General features: G+C 38.6%; 1 protein-coding gene across 1 annotated transcript in view; it reads left to right on the plus strand.

The window, feature by feature from the left end:
* Nucleotides 1–672: 672 nt before the first annotated feature.
* The window catches only part of disp3 (dispatched RND transporter family member 3), a 71,302-nt gene continuing 51,098 nt past the window's right edge, over nucleotides 673–20,876 (plus strand). Inside the window, exon 1 of the mRNA XM_051902247.1 lies at nucleotides 673–996. The gene's annotated coding sequence lies outside the window, so the exon portion shown is untranslated. The remainder of the gene's footprint in view (nucleotides 997–20,876) is intronic.

Genomic DNA, 20,876 nt, shown 5'->3' on the forward strand with positions numbered 1-20,876 from the left:
AACCAAATGAATTGTTTAAGTTGATTGAAGAAAAGAAAAAAAGTTGTGATAACAAATCATGAACATTATTTTTTTTACAATTTCTACCTGTATGACTCTGTCTCAGTATCTTCTTTTGTGTTCCACAGAAGAAAGCAAGTCATACAGGTCATTTTTTTGGGTGAACTATATTTAATTGTCATGAAAATAATGTTACAAACAATGTAAAGTCTTCCCTTGTGATCCTAAAATATGCCTTGTAAGATTCAATCTATTACTATTATCATGTGATCACATTAAGTTTAAAATGTTCTCAGTTGTTGCTCGTCCAATTATTACCTCATTATTACTTGATAGCTCTTTTCTAGTCTTTCATTATCTTATATATCTCCTCAAGTGTGTGCCCCGAACTGCCTCTCTCTCTCTCTCTCTCTCTTTTTCTCTAGGTAAGACCAAACCATCTTCATCTGTACAGGGGTTCACGTTTTCTTAATACAACAGCATCACATTAGCCACAATTTTTGCGTTTTGAATATACCAAACCATTCACGTATGTTCAAACGAGTAACATCAACCATGTTTTTGTCATTTTATCTTCCCTCCCAACGACGGAATTGTACACGAACATCTCTCCGGTCTCCCCCTCTCTATCTTGCGCTGATGAATCGGCTTGGATGGAGGAATGAACAAAGCCGAGAGAGCGAGCGAGCGGACGAGTACTGCTGAGGAGAGTGGAAGAGCGCGCTCAAGTCAGTGATGCTGTCGCCCGGACAACAACATACAGTTCAGACACACAAAAGAAGCGGTGCAAACAAACAGATGCCAACATAACGCAAAGACAATCCAAAAACCCCTTAGTGACTGAAATATAACGAGTCTTGTGCAATACTAAGATTTGATGAAGTAGTTTGTGGTGTTGTTTACATTAAGAAAAATAAGACAAGTGCAGTTCACTGCAGCGCTGTCTCGCTGGCACAGAGGAAGTGCAAACCTTCACGTCCATCCAGAGTGACTCAGGTAAGACTCTTTTTAATTCACTTCAGCCTTATTCAGTTTAAAAGTAAACAGGTTGGTATGATTGCAATCAGCCAAAACACTGAAATTAGACAAGATAAAAGAGTACAGAAAGTGTTCAGTTGTTCTCAAACCTGGATCACAAAGGTGTGATGTTTTCATCTCATCCAGCATCTCCAAAGCTGCTTCTCATCACTTTCCATATCACTTTTCATTGACTTCTATTATTTTATAGTAAGCTAATGGCATTTTTATTTTCTAAACCTAAAATCTAACCCTTCTAGAAACCTTTCTGCATTTATATATTTTCATAAACATTATATTTAGAATGTTTATCAAGCCTTATTGAAGGGAACCATCCGCTGGCCCCCATTATGCAGGTGATTTCTGGTTTTATGTTTGTGGAGACACTAGGTCTATAGAAAGTTCTTTAAAAACACACACTGCACATCTCCAGATCTGCAAACTCTCTCTCATGCAGAATCATTCATCCAGTGTGATCTAATAGACGCTGTGGACATCCGTAAGCAAGCGCTGGCAGTGTGCTCCAATCGCTTTATCTCTCATTCCCCTGCCACACACACATTCACACTCTCACGCTGCATTCGATAACATTTAATAGACCTACAAGAGGCAGATTTTTCTCTGGCTAGCTTTGTCTCCAGTACGTCTCTGTCATTACGTCTCTTGGAAACAGACGGGTGGTTATTTATACTTGTGAACTTTCCTGATTTGGAGAGAGACTGGTGGAATGAGTCACTGTTGTTCAGTCATAAAAGACGGCCGTTCCAGTCACCGTCAAGATTGATGCTTGTTTAAACTGTGGTGTTGCGCACTTCACACTTCAGTGGGGAAATGGAGAGTGAGATTCATACATGAGGTGGTGAAGGGGGGTGAGGAAAAAGGTGAGCAGAGGCAGGTGAAGAAAGAAAGAAACAAGGAAGGGGAGGGGGGCTCGACTATTTTTAGCTTCCATCTGATGAGAAGGTTATATAGTCTGCCACATAGACGTGAGATTCGGTTTATGTGCACATATAAACACAACACCTTGGAAATGCTTGGGACAGTATTATGATACATTTCGTATAATTTAAAACAATGGGGTTTTTGCATCAGTCTTATTATATTAATATTGATCGTTGCCGCTGCTTTATTGAATTTCCTTTATGAAGGGACTTCACTGTGCAAAAATCAATGTTTAAAACATCAGCATCCATAAACTCTAGTAGCCTACCACTGTGGAAAATGTTCAGGTAGTTGTTCAGATTGATTCTTTTTACACTGAATATATTTTATATGAATGCCTTGAGGGTCATTTCTGATGCGTTATGGATGGTCAGATGGATTGACGGTATATTTGATCATGTGCAAATCCACAAGTTGAAACTTTGACTAAAATGTTATTAATGTTCACAGTGGCATCGTTTCATCTCCCTCGGGAATTTCAGACACGTACATTTAAATCAGTTTGTACTGCAAGTGTGTCCTTTAAAAGGATAGTTCACCCAAAAATGACAATGATCAACAATGATTTATGGCTCAGGTCGTTCCAAACCTTTAGTACTTTCTTTCCTGGAACACAAAAGAAGATGTTTAGAAGAATGTTCCTGCTGCTCTTTTCCATACATGAAAGCATATATTGTAACCAGTGGTTTTCAAGCTCCAAAAATCAGCATGTTATCAGTATTATAATTAAGGCTGGGTAGTGACACAAATTACATGATTCGATTTGATTTTAATTCACAAGTTTGCGATTCAATTAAATTCGATATCAATTACTTTAGATATATATGAGATACAGTATATGACAAATTTTCTCAAGGAAAAAGACAGTGCATTAACAAAATCTCCTAAATCAAAATTAGCCATACAGATTACGGCGGTCACAAGCACTAATCACACGGTCAGCCAGTCCATTCAAAATAACTGCCTTACGCAACCCTAATACACTTGAGGGGAAATACTAGAAACATGGTCATTCTACCATCCACACCAGCAGTAATTAATATCACAGGAAAATATAAATAGTATCCCGGACGAGCCCCCATTAAATGTTACGATCTTTAAAGATCTAGGGAATGGAACATAACATTTAGATATCATACTCTTTTTTTTTTATTATCATGGTAAGGGGCATTACAAAGTTTTGTTCATTCATTACCTGAAAACAGCATAGACTAAAAGATCGATTCTTGGGATTTAAGAATTGATTTCGGTTCATAAAAATGAGAATCGATTAAAATTGAGAAATCAATATTTTTTTAGCCAGCCCTAATTATAATTGTGGTCTATGACTCTAATATGTGGAATTATGACTCTTCTGAAGCTATACAGTAGTTTTTTTCTTTTAAAGGAACCGACTGAGGTAAAGATTTACAGTGAAAAACAGTTTAAAGGGACAGTTCACCCAAAAATGAAAATTGTCATCATTTACGCACCATAATTTCGTTACAAAAACCTGTATGACTTTCTGTCTTCTCTGGAATACAAAAGAAGATATTTTGTGATTTTTTTTTTTTGTCCATGCAAATTATAATGATCACCAAAACTGGTGCCAACATTCTTTAAAATTTGGAAGGTTTTGGAATTTGGAAGGTTTGGAATGACGTGAGGATCAGTAAATGATGGCAGATTTTTTATTTTGGGGTGAACAATCACTTTAAATTTCAGTCTTTTCCTTTTCAGAAGACTTTGCCATTTTAGTGGTGTTCATTTTTGGGAGCTCATATTCCCTTTGACTTTTAATGTATAGTAAAAGGCAGCTTAAACATTTTACAAAATATCTCCTTGTGTGTTCCATGGAAAAAAAAGTCATACAGGTTTGGAACGACATGAGGATGAGTAAAAGATGACAATCTAAATCTCTTTGTGTGGCCCTTTGAGAATTCTGAAGACATTAATCTGTTTCTGCATGAACAGAATTAGAAATACATTCTGTTATATAAAGAGATTTAAAAAAATTATGCTAATGTGGAGAAGTGTTTTAAATTAAAAGTAAACAATAACAGTGTTTCAATACTCTGAGCTAACATCAATTCCAGTAAGTAATCCCACCTCTGTTTCGAAAATGCCAACAAAAACCCTGGTTAATATTTGTTTGCAGACTATAATAGTCACACCTAATCTAAATATCTGCATATTTGTTATTTTAATTCCTAAGGGTGGTTCTGCTGTTCTTGGCCTCCAACCCTGATAGCAATTTAAAAGTGAAATCATCCTGCTTCAGGTGTTTAGTTTAACTGGTTATTGATGATCATCCTGAGGGACATTAGAGGCAAAACAGAAGAAGACAGAATACGGCTTCCCTGATCTAAAAATACCATGTTTTTGAATATGGCAATGTTAATGTATTTGGACTATTGGCAGACTAAATCTGTTATGCTGCTGCTGCTGTAGGTTATTGCTGCTGCAGAGCAAGTATGGACTTGCTGCTGCCAATAGATACACAGACATGCTGCTGCGAGCATGTAAGATATGCTGCTGCTGCATAAATAGACATACATAAATCCCGTAGCAGATCTATGCAGGTGGAGCTGGGGGAGGTGGAGGGTTTCAGGGGAAGTGTGATAGCGTGCTGAAGGACTAGCTTACAGCAATTTCAGCAATAGCTTTTTCACAAGCCAATAAAATCCTGATGGATTCTGCCCACATTACTGCCTTCATAATATTCTGTTCATCTATCAGAATAGCATAATAACATACTATTACTGCAGAATATTATATATAGTATGCACTTTGCAAAATGGAGCACATTGCATTGGGTGCTGTATTGCAAAAGTCATTGCCACTGACTTGACCTTAGCTGCAATTGTTACCTCTTTCTTGCCTCATTATTGATCAGATTAGAAATAGTTAAAACGTTTTTACACAAAAAATAGATTCAAAATGTGTTTTTAAGTCAGAGACAATAACTGCCTCTACTGAGTTAAACAAGCAACATGGCGAGATCATGTGTAGTATCCTACTTTGAAATGTGTATTTTTGTATAATGTATTCTGTTTTGCAAACTTTTTTACATAGCAGTAAGTATACAGTCTACATTTTCATCAGACATCGATCATGTTGCCCTCTCACAATGTTTGATTCAGCAACTCTGTGTCTCTGTTATCTTTGCTTTGCTTTAATTATTTAAAACACTGCAGTAGTGAACAGTGAACTCCCAGATAACCTTAGATATTTCTAAGCCTTTTATCACGTGGAAGAAACTACTCTTCAAAAGCAGAACTTCTGTGATATGAAAGAAAAAATATGCTCGGTCTGTCAATGTAGGGCTCTCTGCGGGGCCGCAACCTTGACAGAGATTTGATTCCACACTATCCATCAGTCTGCTATGGCCTGAGGTTTCTCTCATAATGCTGAAAGATTCATTTTAACCTTTTTGAGAAACGACTAGAGCTCTCAGATCTGAAGCAGTGGGACACTCCAGCAAACTCCTCTGAAAACAGCCTGAGAGTCTTCATCATGAACAGAGAGCAGATACAGCATTGTTAGTCACAGCCTCAGGTGGAAAGCCCACATACTGTCTGATGCATATTCAAAAATGGCAACAGCTGTCTCAAAATGGCACACTCCAGTCTGATTGGCTGGCTGTATGCAAGTTCCAGGAGTTGTTATGCACAGTGTTTATCAGTTCATCGAGAAACAAAAGTTCAGAAGCCGTTACACTGCTTCCAAAAGCCGAACTAGGCCATGCTCAAAATCTAAACCTAACTTCTAAATTTTTTTTTTTTTTTTTAGTGGTACTGTAGTTTTTGTATTTTGATAAAAATGTACTTTAAATTTGACCAGTATTTATTGTCATCATATTCATTCATTTCAGTCGGAATATATTCCTGTCTGCGCTACTTGAGGCCCATATACTTCATTTTCCAGAAGTCCAAAAGTCACTCTTAAAAAAAGTTCAATGGGGTTCAATATAGAACCCTAGAGTTCTTGACTCAATTCTAAAGAACCCCTTATGCCAAAAAGGATCTATAGCTATTTAATTCATAAAATGTAATTACAATTAAAAATTAATTAAAGGGGACCTATTATGCAAAATTCACTTTTGCATGGTGTTTGGGCATAAATGTGTGTTGGCAGTGTGTGTACACAACCACCCTATAGTGATAAAAATCCAACCACTCCTTTTTTTTTTAAATCCCCATAAATCATAAGCAGTGTCTCAGAACAAGCCGTTTCCAGATCCCTGGCAATGTGACATCACATTAGCCACAGGCCCCGCCCACAAATGTTGACAGACACTGCCGTTTTAAAATAGAACCGCCCTGAGCGAGTTCACAGCCAGTTGTACAGTCCACCATTACTGCACTAACAAGAACATCTCCCAAGCATTTTAGGTGTTCTGTAGCTGGATGGATTAATCCAAATAGCTCTCTCCATTTACTCCCGAAATCTGAGCCGCTGAAGACGAGGTGGATTCATTTTGTTTTTTAAGATGATCCACCAAAAAATGCTCTACCGAAATTCGTCTGCGCGAATCATTTCACTGGTTTGTGAACAAATGTCAATACAAAAGGACACAAAACATAGATTCTCCAGAGTGATACTGGATACAGCAGTAATGAAGGTGAGAGCACTTTATTACAGTTCATCGGAGTTGATTTACGGATATAAAGCTTACCAGTTTATTAAGCACCACCCGAAAAGGCATAATGTCTTTATATATTTGTTTACTGTTAGTTGTAACGAGTGTTTCTGTGTACTTCGCTGTGTATGTTGATGATAATGCGAGAGAGAGAGAGTTTATGGATAATATTTTAATACACACTTGCACTGTGTTTTATTAAGCTCTTACAATGATTTTCTAGAGTGAAAATGGTCACTTCATATTTTGTGTGAAGTACAATAAACATTATAAAACTCATCAGTAAACATGCTTGTTCTAATATAGTGGATAAAAACAAGAAGACAATATAAGTTATAACCGTAATTAAACTAAACCATACCTGTTCTATCTCCATGCAGCATATATTCACAATTTCTGACATTATTGTGCGTCCTGACTGAATCCTGACACCGGAGAATCAGCTCTTGAAGCTGCTCTTAGGCCTTAGGCCGAGCACAGCAGCTCATTTGCATTTAAAGGGCACACACTGAAACGGCGCGTTTTTGCTCAACCCCAAAAAGTGGCAATTTTAACATGTTATAAAAAATTGTCTGTGTGGTATTTTGAGCTAAAACTTAACATACACACTCTGGGGACATCAGAGACTTATTTTACATCTTGTAAAATGGGGCATAATAGGTCCCCTTTAAATTAATTAATTACAACTAGATCCATAAAATGATCCTATGATGGGTACCCCTAAAATGTTCTATATACACCAATCAGGCATAACATTATGACCACCTTCCTAATATTGTGTTGGTCCCCCTTTTGCTGCCAAAACAGCCCTGACCTGTCAAGGCATGGGCTCCACTAGACCCCTGAAGGTGTGCTGTGGTATCTGACCCAATCGTCTAGCCATCACAATTTGGCCCTTGTCAAACTCGCTCAAATCCTTACGCTTGCCCGCTTTTCCTGCTTCTAACACATCAACTTTGAGGACAAAATGTTCACTTGCTGTCTAATATATCCCACCCTCTAACAGGTGCTGTGATGAAGAGATAATCAGTGTTATTCACTTCACCTGTCAGTGCTCATAATGTTATGCCTGATTGGTGTATGAAGCACCTGACAGAACCCTTTAAGTTTCTATATAGAACCTTTTCTTCTTATAGTGTATACGTCTGTTTATATGCTAGGTTGTGCATACAGTACACGTGATGTAAATTTCATCATTAGCTTAGTACACATGTACTGTATGCACACAGCCCAGTTTGTTAACCATGTGTACTCTGTATGCACAACTCTCATATGTGCCTTTTTGCGCTAATTAGTTGGTCTACAAGGTGGCAACACTGACCCAGCCCGTTGTTTCACAGTTGAAAAAAAAGTGGAACAACAGTCTACTGAAAACGCAACAACTAGGTGTCTGTTTTGATGAGCGCTTGTGTGAGGAGCTCATAAGATACACACACTTTAAAGGGGCTATATGTAAGAATTTTCATGTATTAATCACTTTTTTATTGCCGATGTGTACAGCTTGTAATGAAACTTAAAGGGGACATATCATGAAAATCTTGAATTTTTTTGTGTTTAAAGTCTCCCTGTAGTCGATAATTTTATCCCTTAAAACTCATCTTTGATCACCAAAATGACATATATAAACGTTTTTTCCTGTTAAAAAAAATTCTTCATGCCTTAAAGGGGGGGGGGGTGAATCACACAGTTTCTGCCAATCTCTTGTTAATCGTAAGTACCTATAGAGTAGTAGTGCATCCTTCATATCGCCGAAAAGTCTTTCGTTTTATCATATTTATAAAAGATACATACGCTGTACCGAGTCTTTCCAAAAATAGCCGAGTGCCTGGAGGCGTGTCGTTGTGGGCGGAGCTAAAGAGTGACGAGCACGCACAGCTTTTGTGTAGAGATCATCTGCAAGCTATCAATGGTCTGCTAAACAAATATATTTAAACGCGCAATACACCATCGCATTATCCCTGGATAACTTTTGAATCACTATAATGAATGTAGCGTATAGTGAATGATGAATAATGAATTTATAAATTCACTTCGTTCGTATTGTTTACATTATATGCACTTAGGCGCCGATTGCCAACAAAATAGACATTTGAAGCAGTTTTACTCACCACCTGCGCTTCCGACTCATGACCGGGATCATTATCGCTGTGACCGCTCCATCTTTCAGTTTCAAATGATCTGTAAATCCAGCGTAGTAGAACTCGGTCTTCCTGAGGTAAACGCTGCACAATGGAATAGCTTTTTACAACATCGGACACATAACGGTAATATGATTAGCATTTTGCTTGACTACGTTATCAAACAGCTAATAATGTGTTGCTAATGTTACTCAAACCATGTTCCCGTTCTTTATCTCAGAGTCAGACAGCTGCCTTCTAACAATCAGCATCCTTACAAATGCTTTGAACAACTTCGAATGTCAGTGGAGAAAGACATATAGTTCATCATAGCATCATAATACACCCACTATATTGCTAAATCTAGCCAATTTTTCATATCAACAGAAAAATATACCTGGATAACCTGGTTTCTTTTGAGACTCCCTTGCGCGGTCAGTTAATGATATGCTAAAGCCCGCCGGCACGTTGACATGATTGGTTACAAGGTAGATTGTGATGTCACAAACACCAACAATTTCAAACTGCGTTTTTGAGACTATCTTTAGATCACTGCAGTTTTAAAGAGAAAATACTCAGCAATGGTGTTGACTTATGAATTTGCAAATGGTTTGTCTTAAAGCATATTAAAAACACAGCATAGACATATAAACAACATCAAAAAATGGATTTTTCACCACGGGGGGGGACTTTAAGTGCTATAATCGGGTCCCCGGTGCATCTACCAACCCAGAAAATTTGAAAAAGGACAACCCAGTAACTTTGTTTTGGTAAGCCTTTCTCTGCTAGCTTGTGAAAAAACTAGCTGCTCAGATTTCTCTCCCCTTGTGACATAGAAAGGGGATCTACATAAATTTATCCACTAACCATTCAGAAACGTCCAGTTTCATTCTAAAAGTTGTAATTTCTTCCTGAGTCTCTCCATCAGTGTCCGACTTCGGTTTGAACAATGTAAGGCTGAACACTGTTACTGACAATCCTCATTTTCTCCAGCTTTGTTGTTGTTGAGCAACTGAAGTGTGAGCTGTTAAAGCTCTGCCCTCTTCTGGAAAGGGGGCCGGGAGCAGCAGCTCATTTGCATTTAAAGGGACAAACACAAAAATGGCATGTTTTTGCTTACACCCAAATAGGGGCAAATTTGAAAAGCTATAATAAATGATCTGTGGGGTATTTTGAGCTGAAACTTCACAGACACATTCTGGGGACACCAGAGACTTATATTACATCTTGTGAAAGGGGGCATAATAGGTTCCCTTTAAAAAATGAGACCTTCCCCGCCTTCCTACGTTGTCTATGAAAGCCTGTACACTGATTTTTATGTGAAGGACTTGGGTCATATTTTGCCAATTACCAATTAATCATTTTAATTACCTCATGTCGACATGATGCCAGTGAGTTGCAGTGCTGGTGCAAATATATTCACATCATTATGATCAGACGCAAGGGTTTCTGAATTCTACATATAGCCCCTTTAAACTCTAGTTTCAATATTTAGTTTTATTTCTCATAACTTCTGGAGAAAAATGGTACAGATACTGGACAAGGAATACATTGTCTAGTGCGCAGGTGTCGACCACCTGTGTTCATGCACACTATTAAATGGAGTATACTTTGAAAGGCTGTACGTTCGGCTGTGCACATATGCTAAGCATTTGCGTCAAAAATTAGATATACTTAGGGATTTACTCTCCATCTTGCACATAGTGTGCAAGCCTTTCAAAGCATACCATGAGTGTGGACATAACATTTGGGCTGCACATGGACTATCCATGGGTTTCAAAGACGTCACTTCCGCTATGCCCGCCGCCATATTTGTGTCCGAGATGGCAACTAACACAGCAGCGCTCTGTTGTACTGATGATCATCTTTAGCTTCAGCGCGAGCGCTCAAACAGCAACGCAAAACATTATCTACAATTGTGGCTGTCATATTAATAACATTTTAATTGTATACACTATTGTATTAAAATGTTGTAAATTCTAGTTGCTGTGTTTCGGCGTGTTGTTACAGGAAGAACGCATCCACAACAGGAGCTATTCTGACTACGTTACTAGTTCAAGTTCATGCGTGCATAATTTTGTGCAAATTTAAGTTGTAATATTATGCAAAGCGCTTCAGTTTATGGGTGTTCATCTCTTCAGCTTCAGTGCGCGTAGCTCAAACAGTAATGTTGTTATCAAAATGAGATGTTTTTAGAAAAAAATCTGTTATTGTTCGTGATCCTTATTTTATTTCTTCCAACTGTGTTTTGTCCCTTAAAGACATTTTTACAGTATGCCACGAGAAACATAGTCCATCGCCATACACCCGAGAAAGTGTTACCAAAAAATATGTTAATATGATGTTATTAACCAAAAAAATACCTAGCCTAAATGCAAACAAGTCATTTGACAACATTATTTAGACTATAAACAAACAAAATGCATGTGCCATGGATAAATAAAATTAAATAGCCTCCGAACGGACAATAAGGAAATTTTTAATAATTTTAATCAAACCATGTGTTGGTGAAAATAATACAAGAACAATATAAATGCTAGTTATTAAAAATAATGCATTAATGTTTTTGAAAAAAAAAAATGAAACAGTTTTAATATTACAGTAGTAGTAAACATTTTTAATGACTGTTAATCATTGACTGTTAATCATTGCTGTTTGAGCTGCGCACGCTGAAGCTGAAGAGAATCAAAACCCGTAAACTGAAGGATAATTAACTCAACGGAACACATCCTATATAAGATAATTCAGATATTTATACAAAATAAAAATAATATTACAACTAGCATGTGCACAAAATCACGCACAGATGAACTTGAACTAAGTAACGTAGTCAGTAATGTAGCTCCTGTTGGATGCGTTCTTCCTGTAACTCCGTAACACAGCAACTAAGCCCAAAGAATTCACAACGTTAAATTACAATAGTATATTATAGTGTCATGCATAAGAAGACAGAGCCAATCATAGTTATTAATGTTTAGCTTTGCTGTTTGAGCGCTCGCGCTGAAGGTATAGATGATCATCAGTACAAAGCTCTGCAGGTTATTTACCTCAACGAAACACATCCTTTATGAGATTAATCAGATATTTATACTACATAAATTAAATATTACGAGTTTTATCTGCGCAAAATGACGCAAATGCACAAGTGAAGCTTGAACTAAGTTATGTGCTAATCAGAATGTTTAACTCCAGACGCGCACTTCCCACAACAACACGCTGAAACAACAACACAGAGAATTCACAACGTTTATTACAATAGTGTTCTCATTATAATGTTATGTAAATGACAGTCCCAGCAGTTATTAATGTTGTGCATTGCTGTTTGGCTGCCAGTGGTGTGGTATGGTCACTTCTGAATGAATCCAACCATTTCTTCCGCCGATCTAACTCCTTTGGGATTGTGGTTCGGGGTTTCTCTGACGACTGTTAAAACAGCTAACAGCACCACATATCCCAGACATATTGTAACCCTTTTGTGAACCTTCTGAGAGTGTTTCGTTGGCCTTCCTCTGGTAGTTGTAGCTGCTAATGACCATAGACTGAAACAGGTCGCGCAGCTGTGACCGGACACAAATATGGCGGCGATAAAGCACAGTGACGTCACATGAAACCCATGAATATGTGCGAAGATCAGCAGACTGCTGATGGCAAAAAATACTGAACCAGACTGGGAAAAAAGTATACAGTACTTTTGTCTCACTGTTTTTTTTTTTTTTTCAGCATTTTGCACATATGCACGGCATTTTTAAGATGCCGTGTAAAGGTAAAATACTTTTTAAAATGTGTCTGTTCTTTTTCATTCATCATCGTCAAATGTACGATTGAGCGGCGTCTCATGTTTTTTTAAGACAAGAATGCATTCTATATGCATGGCCCCTTAATGCTGATAGTCTGGTTATGCAAGAGTCGACAAAACAAAATAGCATCCCTGTTTCACAAAATGACTAAAAAGGCAAATGGACAAGCTTTATGGCATTTTATTAATTGCATTTAGCATTTTCTGCCTACTGTTTGCAGTCAGAACAGACATGGGACTCATTTTATGACCCACCAGTTGTGAATCATTGCCCTATACGACACAAAGCACTGAACACTCCGGGTTAAAAACAACCCAAGTTGGGTTGAAAATGGACAAACCCAGCGATTGGGCTGTTTTAACTCAGCGGTTGGGTTACATGTTTGCCCAACGTGCTGGGTAGTTTTATTTAATCCAACTATTGTTTATATATGGCTGGCTTAAAATGAACCCAAAATAGGTTGGAAATTAAAAATCAGAGGCATAATTACTGAAGGCAACAATAATAATCAAAAGGTGAACATTTATTAATAAGCAGTTTAATAAATGTTTATTGTATTGCATTCATTATTATTCATTAAACTTATTAATAAATGGTCATTTATTAAACATATTAATAAATGTTCATTTAGTTGAGTTAAATAAAACTACCCAGCAGGTTTGGCAAACATTTAACCCAACTGCTGGGTTAAAACAACCCATTCGCCGGGTTTGTCCATTTTCAACCCAACTTGGGTTGTTTTTAACCCAGCATTTTTGAGTGAATGATGCAACAAAATATGACAGAAATGTAGGACTGCTTACTAGACACTTTTAGGGAGCGGCTGTTACCTTAAATATCTAGGTTCATTGTTACCAAAACATCTCAAAATCTGCCAAGCCTCTATCTTTTTCTGTCAATCACGAATGTTAATGTAGTTCTGTGACAGACAGAGAGCATGCTGGGCTTACACAGTGTAGCAAAAATCACAATGCCACGGGAGACGATACCTCACAACCTCACCAAACACAACATTGTGGTCCAGCTGATAACAGCTCATCCCCTCGCTGTCAATCAACAGCTGAATCTATTTAGATATCACCACTTGCACAGCAGCTAGGGAAAAAGAAATAACTAGAATCCCAACTCTCTTAGTATGAAGGCTTTTTATCACTGTATTGAACTACAGCTGTAAGCTACTGCACCATAAATATTACATTCTCTTTATTTCTTAGATGGAGAAGGATATGAAAACAGTTCTGGATGAAACCGTGGACAGTACAGAGTCTTTACTTTTTCGTAATAGTTTAACAAAAGCGCTTTTGGGTCAATTTAGGTCAACTGAGTATTTTCATAGCTGAATAAAGTGGATCATGACTGCGGCATCAAGGCAAATAGCGTAAAATTGAACAGTGACTTTGAATGTTTACTGAAGCATAAAAAATGGACTACTTGCAAAAAGATTCCTTTAGACCAGGCCAGGGTTATTATTGTATACTATAACAAAAACATCATTAACAAACTAAATGAATAGAATTACAAACAGTGGTTGAAAAATGAACTTAAATAAAATAATCATTTGTAAACATTAGTTTAAAACTACAGTATATTAGTTAACATAAACTAACAATGAATAATACTTCTAAAGCATTTATTATTCTTAGTTGATGTTAATCATTTATAATACATTATTAAAACAAAAGTTGTATCTTTTAATATTATTTAATTGACCTAAGCTAACACGAACTAACAGTAAACAAGTGTATTTTTATTAACTTACCTCAACAAGGATTAATAAATAATAAATGACTGCATCATTGAGTCAGTTAGTTGAATTAAGAACCAAATCATTCAGGGCTGCGTTTCCCATACAACAATGTAACTCGCTGCTAAACCACTGTAGTACGATGCATCATTGTAGAAACTAACTAGCTAATAACTGATTCCCAAAACCGTAGTAACATGGTCGCACCTCTGCTGTTTGAATCACGTCAGTTCAACAATATAGGACTGTCAGTAATGACGCCATGCGAAGGTGGTGGAGTAATAACTTCTGCTTGGCTAATTAATTGTTTGGAGAATGCAATTAATGTAATATTTTTATAGTTAATTTCAACAACAGAAAGCCATTCAATTTTTTTAATCACATTTACATGTAATTGGCGTACACTTTATTCCCATATGTATGCGGTTCATTCGGTCAGCAGCTTTCTCCACAATGTAATTTCTCCGAGATGCTGCATACTGAACATGACATCTCCTACTTCACTATTTTTGTTTCTCATCATTTTGCTTTATTTGATGTCATCAACATCAAATAAAGCAATTGGTGCCCTTGCGCATTCATGCACACGCACTGATTGTTGACACCCTAAATCATATCGACTGAAGTATATGTATTTCAATGAAGGAAATAGAATGTACTGCATGTTAGCTTGCTTTTTTGTTCCATCTTTTTAGGTTTGCATGTCATAGGCCTACTAACTGGAAACTATGCTTCCAACCACAGGTGGGAAGCCGTAGTTCCAACCACACAAGTTTGCGAAGCTGTTTGTGAATGTTTGTTGGAAGGTTTCGGAAACACAGAATCGTTAAACTATGCTGGTAACAATGGGAAACGCACCCCAGACTGGGATTATGATCTGGATAAACCAACCATCACTCAAAAGAACTTAAAATTAACAATTAATCAAATTAAAGTTTGGTCTGTTTATCACACCACATGTGGCTTAAAAATGAAATAGAAATCTGTTAATGAAATAAAAATTCAACCTAAATTAACATTGCTGAAAGTAACACTAACTAAACTGAAATTACTAGTATTAACATAATTAAAATAGTATTAAAATACAGACATTTGGAAAAGCAAAACTATCAAAATCTTGCTTTAGACAGCCTTCTGTTTTGTCGTTTCCCAATTTTCTCTGTCTTTCATTTTTTCAAGTCAGGAGGGAGAGAGAAAAAAAACCAAACAGGTAGAAATGAGCAGGTCTGGCCCATTTCTCAGCTGCTACTACAGTCCCAATGTCTTTCACGCATGGGGACCGGCAATGACAGCACAGCAACAGCAGAAGAAGCAACCATAATTAATGTGCTCATGATATGCTATATCTGCCAGTGTTTCAATTCTCAGAGCATGCATGCTTGCAGCAAATGGATGAAGTCTCAGGCGGCATTCAGTGGAAGATTATTAAGGGACTGTTTCCCACCTGATTCAGGCAGTAGAATTAAGCTATTAACCCTTTAACCAGCCACACTCACAGCAGACCATAGCACCATAGAGTTTTAAAATCAACATGAAATCAAAATACACCCTATTAACTAGGGGTGTGTAGCAAAGCTAATATTTGTATATATCCATAGCAATGGCAAAAAATGTTTCATATCCTGTATTTGGATAAAGCCAAATGTGGGTGGGGCTTAAACCAGGCGTTTTTTGCCTTTATTGAGTTAGGATAGCACAGAGGTCTCCAAACTCAGTCCTGAAAGGCCGCTGTCCTGCAAAGTTTAGCTCCAACTAGAGGTCGACCGATATATCAGGTCGGCCGATATATCGGGCCGATATTTGTCTTTTTTTAATATATCGGCATCGGCCGATATCCGTGTTTAGTAGCGCCGATTTAAAGCCAGGCACGACCGCGGGCAGCCCTGTGTTATTGGTGCGGTGGAATGTGCTGCTGCCGCATATGATTTGAAACTTTTGGAAGATTCAACAACAGTACTGGGAGATAAAGGTAGCCTAAGGCTTAAATTCTGATATTTCAAAGTCCTATGGCCATATATTTACTATATATTACTAGTAAACTATGAAGTGTTGCTTCACTTAGTGAAAGAAACAACGGATAGCACAGAACCGTCGGGAACTGGCATAATGCTACAGCTGGTTGAAGGTTCGCTTACTTGTAGTTAACTTTAAGGACTGTAGTCCAAAACTACCAGCAGCTTGCTTGCTAACATATTAGCCCCAATGTTATAAGTTCTGTTTTATTTTTCCTGTATCGCAGTCAGAGAATTTCACTCTGTGCTTGGGGTGGAGAAGGCGGCAGCTCTCACAAACACTGCAGCGTGATTGAGGGCTACGTTACTCCGACAAATATTGGCAATATTAAGAGGATTTGGCATTTCCAATTAATGTAAGCCTGTTACATTCTTCTAGTCTATTATTATTACTATTAGGTAAGCTACTTTTATTATTAAATTAATATTATAATAAATTTGCCCCGCAATAATTTCACAGCGCATTACCGCATAACTGACGTGCGGTGAGGATAATAAAAGATTAGGCAATCAACTCCTCTTTGTAAATGTTTTAAACATTTTTTAGGTCTATTATACAATTAATTAGACCTGTAATTAAAATTATTAACAGTCTATAATATTTCCTAACACTGCAGTCATAAATGAAAATTAAGAGCAGCTTTAGGCTACTTCAAGCACCAACTTTAAAAAAAAAAAAAAGAAAAACAAGCTGTTTAACACGAAATACTATTCTTCTCATTTGTTTCACTATATGTACGGGCAACAAGAGAAATAATGGAATAAATTAAGACAGTTATATACCGTTATCAGCATATTATGTTGAAATTCGTCTCTGAGAGAAAATGCTCCGTTAATGCAGCGTCAGGCAGCTCCGTCACTTTTACTTTCACTTTGAATACTGACCGAGGTTAATCTTTTACCGGCATAACTTTTCCGCAAAGTTTGCACGTTGCTTCTTGTGTGATATCCATTGGCTCCTCTTCTTGGTTGAACCCCGCGGATTTGTGCTACGCCACTGCACAGAAGTGTATGACATTTGTTCGGAAGCATGGGTTGATGCAGACAATAGCCGGGTTTTCATCCAACTTTGCATTAATGAAAATTCAGCGCAAGAATATGCGCATCTGCGTGTGTTTCCATCAACTGTGTAATGCGAAATGGACATCAGCCTAATAAAGTGATGTGTTCCGACCAATGACTATATATATATATATATATATATGTCGCACAGTTATTATCCTCATTAAACCTGTCTAACGTTAACCGTCAAGAATGTCAGAAATCACTAAGAGTTTAGCACTGTCCTTGCATACAAGGCTGTGCAACATGACAAAGTTTTTAATTGATTTTTATTTATAAAGCTGTATTTATTTTATTTAAATGTATATTTAAGTTTACATTTATGTTCCAACAAACTTGAAAAATTCAGCTTGATAAATGCTCTACAACTTTTATGTAAATCAAGTCAGTGTTCAATAAATGATGTTAAGTTTAGAAATGTTGTGCATCCACTTATTATTATTGTGACATTTTAGCATGCAAATGAAGGGGAAAACTTCAAGATATCGGCCCTAAAAATCGGCAGCACATATCGGCCATCGGCTGACCCTGACCTCTAAACATCGGCATCGGTTATAGAAAAACCCATATCGGTCGATCTCTAGCTCCAACCCCAATTAAACACACCTGAACCAGCTAATCAAGGTCTCACTAGGCGTATATGAAACTTTCAAACAGGTGTGTTGGAGCTGGTTGGAGCTAAACTCTGCAAGACAGTGGCCTTCCAGGACCAAGTTTGGAGACCCCTGGGAGAGTAGAACTGACAGAAGGCGAAGTGGGAGAGAGGGGGGGGGGTGAGATCGGGAAAGGTCCCCAAGCCGGGACTTGAACTTGGGTCACCCAAAGCACAACCACGCTACATGTTGGAGCCAGAGGTCGGGTTAGACTTTCTCATTGTCCGTCATTTTGATGGACAGGATCGAAAAATTCTGTCATAATCTATTACCCATCATATTTTAATGATAAGACTTTTAATAGCTTTTGCTTTCATTCACATTTTCATTTTTAATCATGAACTTACAGGATGAGCATGAGGGCAAGATTATGTACTGTATTCATTTATTTAGGCAGAGAACAGATGAACAGAGACTGTGCGTCACTTTTAATGTTCAACACCACATGAAGAGGATGAATGTTTGTTTTTACGCTAGGGGAACACTTTGTGTGAGTCGGTGCCTGAAGCACATGTGATATATGCCAATCTTGATTGGCTACCGCAGTCAGGTGACATCACAGCCATGCCGGCAGGCTATAAAAGGCCACCTAGAGAAAACGTTATCAGCTTCAGATTGTCTGAAGGAAGACGTACAGATATGCCTGAAGTATGGCAGTACAATGCAGCATCTCGTTCCCGTTCTCAGGAAACTGGGTTACATATACCTAGATGTTTCCTTTCAAAGTGGAACTCTTCACTGCATCATGGAGTTGACGCAATGGGAACGTTAATACCCATACTGAACAAATACCTGCTCATTGTGTTGTTGAAAATAACCAGCGACCTAGGCTGTAGCCAAAGATTGCCATACAGCGCACTGCTTGGTGGCACGAAGGGCAAGGTCTGTCGCACGTCTAGAGACAATCCCTCGCCTAAATCGAGATCCTTTAACAAGTCAGCCTGGTAGCCTTGCAACACCGACATAGTGCAAAGCCCCACCAGCCTGGCCCTGCCACCATATAAGCCTTACCAACAAGCCTAGATGTAGTCTGGCACAGCTTCGATGGCAGTGCTGGAGCCTTCCACGAGGATGCCGTACCAGGAGAGAGATCGCAAGCGAATTTTCAACCCAGGGCATACTCAAATACCCGTGCAGACAAACAGCCCCTTCACGTTTGAATAACTGTTACCAAAGGGGCGTGAACACGAGCCGAGTATGACTTCTACCACAATCTCACCACCTCATTATGAAGACTGGGGTGAAATGGAAGGCTCACTGGAGCAACACTCTTATGACCAGCCAGGAATCATCCAGTCTGCCCAGGGCTGATTCCTCTTTTACTGTCGACCAATCTAACTTTAATTTGGCCATGGCATGGGTCATAACATCAACCAGCTCCTCATATGTAGGACGGGGGAGGAGACAGACTCACTCAGCATATCCATCTCAACTCCCATCACATCTAGTTCCTTAGAACTAGATCGGGGCAATAACATGCTCTCTGCCAGATTGGAAGAAGCCGCAGAGCAGGCTTCCCAGTCTGGCCTGGGAGCAGGAGAGCTAGCGAGTGATGCATGAGAAAGAGATAAACCCATCTCAAGCTCCTCATCTAACTCTACCTGCAAACCCCACGACCGCGGGGCGCAGACGCCCTGCTCCCATCCCCCTTAGAAAGAGCCAGGCGACCAGAGAGACAACACACAGCTCATGTGTATCGTTGGGTGTTATAAATCTTTCACATGCTGTGACACATCTCCTAAAACTGCTTTTCATGGTTCTTTTTTTCTCCATAAACCATAAACACACAGCAAGATTTCACATGCACACAAACAAATGACTTCCTGAAGACAAAGAAGCTGATGATGTTTTCATTAGGTGCCCTTTTATACCCTGCCGGTGCAGCTGTGACATCAACTGACTGTGGTAGCCAATCAAGGTTGGAGTGCATTGCACGTGCTTCAGACACCGGCTCACGTGAAGCGCTCCCATAGCGTCAACTCCATGACACAGCGTAGAGTTCCACTTCACTATATAGACTGAATTTGGTGTGACGAGTCACCAACAATAAACAGATGCCCTGTTCTATTTCTTTGACACGTCCAGTCCAGACACAGTGTTACATCATTCGTCTTCTAGCTGGCTCCGAGACCAATTGGTCTGACCAGGTGCGTGAGCCGGCAACGCCGTGGATCACAGAGGGAGTGCTTGTGGCAGAGTCCTGCATGGGTCCTGTTTGATAAACCCGCACCCGCCCCGCACCCGCAGTTATTAACAGCACACCCGACCTGATATCCGACAGAAACACTAATTTTAGCCCGTACCCGACCCGACCCGACCCGTTTAACATAAAAACCACGACCCGACCCTCACCTGCATTAAATCTCCTTCATGACAGGTAGACAAAAATAATTTTCTCATGTAGCCTAACACAAGCAATAAAACCAACATTAGGCATTCTATATGTCGCTGCATTTACTTAAACATTGCATTAAACAACACAAGTAAAATAATAGAACAAAGAATGTTTTAGTAGGGCTATTTAACTGTAAGCTTAAAGCTAGTAAATATTTTAGCAGATTCACTCGGCATTTAAACACGGTTGTCTCTTCTGAAACTAAGCAGTGTTTACCTGGCCACTGATCCTCTTTGTAGCAGCGCGAAAAATATTCTAAAACTTTTTTTCAAATTGTGAATAGCCTATATTAAACACATAAAGTGAGCAAAGCGCGCTCCCTTTAATATAATCATAGCTTTCAATCAGATGCAGCGTGATTGGCTACAATGCTCAGTGCTGCAAATCGTGCTGTAAGCCTTTAACGGTCTTCAGACAGAGCGTGAACACAAATAAGCATGGGACCATTTGAAAGCAGCTGTCAAATGCACCGAATTGAGTTGGAATAGTCTTGGCTATTGGACCTGCAGTCCGCCC

The sequence above is a fragment of the Ctenopharyngodon idella genome, chromosome 8 (assembly GCF_019924925.1).
Source record: "Ctenopharyngodon idella isolate HZGC_01 chromosome 8, HZGC01, whole genome shotgun sequence".
Classification (NCBI taxonomy): domain Eukaryota; kingdom Metazoa; phylum Chordata; class Actinopteri; order Cypriniformes; family Xenocyprididae; genus Ctenopharyngodon; species Ctenopharyngodon idella.